The 4,456-nt window shown below is 43.0% G+C and overlaps 1 protein-coding gene across 1 annotated transcript in view; it reads right to left on the bottom strand.

Annotated features, from left to right (window-relative positions):
• Tiam2 (T cell lymphoma invasion and metastasis 2) overlaps positions 1-2,799 on the bottom strand; it is a 128,490-nt gene extending 125,691 nt beyond the window's left edge. The window contains exon 1 of the mRNA XM_023712191.1: positions 2,632-2,799. The gene's annotated coding sequence lies outside the window, so the exon portion shown is untranslated. The remainder of the gene's footprint in view (positions 1-2,631) is intronic.
• Positions 2,800-4,456: the final 1,657 nt, after the last annotated feature.

Below are 4,456 nucleotides of genomic sequence, written 5' to 3'. Positions count from 1 at the left end.
TTTTTTTTTTTTTTTTTTTTTTTGCATTTTAGGGAAGGGTCTATAGGGTGTTTAAGGTCTCACTATTATGTCAGACTTGTAGTGATCCACCTGTTTAGAGCCTCCCAAGATCTGGGATTACAGGCGCGCACCACCATGCCCAGTCTCAATTGCCATCTCAGTGTGCCGCAGGGGTGGGGCCAGCATGGCAGACCTGGGGATCAAACCCCCAACCCCTGCACCTGTTTGCAGGCACTTTAATCCACTGAGCTATTTGGCAGGCCCTTGGTACCACATGCCACATCCTTGGTACCACATCATTTCAGTCCTTCGGATTTTTTCAGAACCCTAACATTTGTAAGCCTGTTTTAAATAGGAATGGGAAATCCATTATTATTAAAATGTAGCTATTAGAAATTCAGACCTATCTACTATCACTATAACTACTTTTTCCACTTTCAATATTGTTGCTATTTCTTTTTTCTCCACTCCTTATAAACCCATTATTACCTTGGCTTATATGTATGTATGGGTTTTTTTGTTCTTGTTGTTGTTTTGTTTTAATGTATTTGGTACAGGGTCTCACTATGCAACTTGGCCTCGTAGTGATCCTCCTATTTTCAGTCTCTCCAGTGCTGGGATCACTCCTGGTCTCTGTGTGGCCAGCTCAGCATGCCTAGGGTGGGGCCAGTATGGCATGTGGTACCAGGGATCGAACCCTGGCCCCTGTGCTCGTCTAAGCAGGCACTTAGTCCACTGGGCTATCTCACCAGCCCTGTAAGGTATCTTTAATTGCAAAGGTAAAATGCAAACAATCCCTTCATAATTAAAAAAAAAGGTCCAAAATGGCCTTATTCTGAACGTTCCATAGGAAGGAAGTGATTTTTTAAATTTCCCAGTTGTACTAAGGGATCTCACCATGTTTATCCTCATCACACAAGTAAACTTTGCAAATAGGCCAGACCTAGAGACAGATATGAACCCAGTCAAGTACCCTGCCCAATCTTGGGAGAACACGAGTTCTGGATTCTTTCATCAGATGTTTCCAGCAGGAAGAAGTTGCTGAAACCCTGCACTAACTTTGCAGAATGAGATATTGCTCTAGTGAAACACAAGCTGGGACCACCAAGGCGCAGTCATCTGTCTTCCTTAGTGGTAAGTGAGGGTCCGCAATAGGAGGACAACCTCTTCCGGAGGACCCTGAATGTTACCTTGCACCTCTAGACCTCTTCCCACAGGCCTGGCCTGGGAGAGGTCTTGTGAACTGTTCTACGTGTGCTAAAACCTTGGGAGAAGGCGCTGCCTGCATGCATGCACAGCACTGGGAGTGAGACCTGAGTCCCTGTGGACTTCACCTCCTGTCCACAAGCTCTGGTAGAACTCCAAGTCAGTGACCAACATTAACCTCACTAGAGGCAACAGCAGGCAGCCCTTGCTCTGTTCCTATTCCAATGGCCACTGGCCCTGCCAGAGTAGCAGTTGTTAGCTTACAGGGAAAAATAATCAATAACAAGTGACCCGCCCTCGCTCCTCCCATTCCACCCTATTCCTAGGAGACATTTCTGTACAGAAAGTGAATGGGCCGGCAACACACAATACACACACACACACACACACACACACACAAAGAAGACAGTCATCATCTGACTGAGAAACAGCACACACTGCCCACCCAAAAATAACTCAGAGCAGCATTGTACTGAAAGTAAGCGGACAGTCCGAGCATGGCTGAGGGTGAATGGAAGCCACAGCGAAATGCTGAAGCGTGTTAGGAAATACTCCAGCAGCTGTGTAGCCATACCCTTACTTTCCAGAAATCCTAAAAATAATCTTCCAATTCAGTAAAGCTTCCTATTTCTGTCTCTCCACCTACCAATTTCCTGAGAATTACATGCTGGGCCAAATTAACGTCAAGCCGAGGAAGAGCTACACAGAAGCTGGGGCTCTTCCATTAGCGCCGATCGGCCCGCGTACTCCTGCTCAAGACAGCCGTGCTCTTGGGTTCAGCCTTAATAGGAGCAACTGGGCTTGAGGACAACCCGCAAGGACGACGCCTTGAAAAACCAGTATCCCCTCCCCTCAGATTAGCAGAGATTCTTCTCTTTAAAAAGTCTGACTCAAAATTTAAGGACAAACACTACTACTACACAGTGAACATCAAATTACAAGTTTGAAAAGGAACTCTTTGACCAAAAAGCCCATTCAGCTGAAATCTAAGGCTGCTGAGATTATGTAATAACCAGGACCCTACAGGATCTAATCTCGGGCCCATTCTAATTCCCTCCTCCACTCTGAAAGAGCTGACTAGGAAAGATAAGCGGTAATTAATGTTTTAACGTGACCACACTGAGAAGCGGCAATTTCCAAAGACATCAGAAAAAAAGTTATCCACACAATTAGCTTTTGGAGAATTCTTAATTCATAAAATATTGCAGGAACTTCAGAAATCATAAAGCATATAGACCCTCAGACTTACAAACAACAATTCTGTATGCTCAGCAGTGTATACTACCTATGTACGAAATAGTATAAAACAATAAGTCCACATTGAGGATGTAGTGCTAAAGGGGGCCTTTGAGAAAACATTTACATCATGCGTGTAAAGTCAAGTCTCAGCTCCACAAGGAGGAAAATAAACATTTATAGCCTTACCTTCATCAAAATTTTGCATGTAGCCAGTTTTCTCAGGGGCGTTTAGTTAACAGAAAAAGTTTCACAGAGCTAGAATCTACATCCACCTCCTCCAGCTCTCTCTTCCTTCTGCCTATGGTAAGCCAGGAAACAGTGTCTAACACTTCAATTGCTCAGCCGTTGAAAGCTAAAAACAGATCCTGTGCAATGCTGGATGTATTTTTGTCCGCTAGCTACACACCCTCATCATGTTCAATTTTTTCCATTGGTGGAACAGCATGATGCAGACTTAACCAGAAAGTGGTTTTCCAAGAGCTGCCTGAAGTGATTAGCCGGGACAGCCTGCCATCTCGCCTGAGACACCCGGCTGCCCATGACTGGCCTCTTGTTGGCCCGCATTCCACAATCACCACCACAGTTCCATAGGAACGCAGCTCCACGGTTTTCTGAATAAAGGTTTACTCACTTGAGGGACTCCGGCTTCTTTTCTAAGCCCTCAGCAGGGAGAAAACACACTTCCCATCCTTGTACTCCGGATGGTAGTAAACATTCTGCTCCCAGAACCACAGCTGGAATGTTATGGTTATAAAAGCCCTGCCTCAAGAGAGGCCCTTAGAAATTATTTCATGATTTGCAAAATAGTGGGTATATACTTAGTCTGTGTTCCTTGCTGGAGTTATTTCATTTCTTAAGCCAGCTGAACTGCAGGGACTTACATTGGAAATCCTTGTTACCGCAACATGGTGCTATTTTATCAAAAATATGCATTAAATTACCGTGAAGTCATATACCAGAGGCTCCATGTGTTTTTAAGTCTTGCTATATCCTTTCATGAAAAATATCCCAGAAATAAAGCAACATTTGTAGATCATTTTATATTAGTGTTTTAGAGAGACATGAAGGCTACTGAATAGAAGAACAAATCTCAACTGTGTGGCACTATTTAAATTTTTGGAATTATTTACTATAGAAAATAAGATTTTAAGATATATACATTTTGAGTGTGCAGATATACAAGTTAACCTGGACAAATATATGGAGCTTTGCAAAATAATATTTTTATTATTTTTAAATGTGAATGGAGATACATATGCAATGAGAGATCCTGCTATTGACAAATAAGCTTTTACTCCTTTACCTGATGAAAATCTAGGCATATATGCAGCTATCTGTATGCACACAAATAGAATTTTTCATTTATTGCTTTCTTTGAAAAGAGGGCCTCGCTTTGCAGTACAGGTTGGTCTTGAACTCATTATGTGGGCCAAGTTGGCCTTGAACTCAAGTCAATCTTCTTGCCTCAGCCTTCTAGTGCTGGGATTATAGGCATGCACCAACACGCCTGTGAGAACTTTTTCAATATGTAGTTTAATACATACTTGAAGGCATGCTCTCTAATCGCAGTTGGCAAGTAAAAGCCATTGCATAAAATCATCAGCCTAACAGTTATAAAAGTTATTCTAACTGCGATAAAAACTTGAATGTGAACATAAAACATAAAACCAAGAAACTGTTATGCTGGTGGAGTACACTTGGGGTGAGGGAACTATGTTCCAACTCTTCCCAGTTACAGATAAAGAAACAGAAGCCTTGAGTGACTGCTCAGGGTCACAGAGCTGGTCAGCAGCAGGGAGCAGAGGGAGGATGAGGAAGCCTTGTGCAGGGAACCGCAGGCCTGGGGCTGAAGTCTTCCTAAGGTTGCCATGGAAACCAAGCCACACAACAAAATGTGGAAATTCCCCAAATGTTAATTTGTGTGTGTATGTGTGTGTGTGTGTGTGTGTGTGTGTGTTTAAAAAGACTATGTAAATATCGAAGATGTAAGAATGCAGTTAAGACAAAGAGC

The sequence above is a fragment of the Octodon degus genome, unplaced genomic scaffold (assembly GCF_000260255.1).
Source record: "Octodon degus isolate 3935 unplaced genomic scaffold, OctDeg1.0 scaffold00024, whole genome shotgun sequence".
Classification (NCBI taxonomy): Eukaryota; Metazoa; Chordata; class Mammalia; order Rodentia; family Octodontidae; genus Octodon; species Octodon degus.
This window is presented reverse-complemented; position numbering and strand designations above follow the sequence as displayed.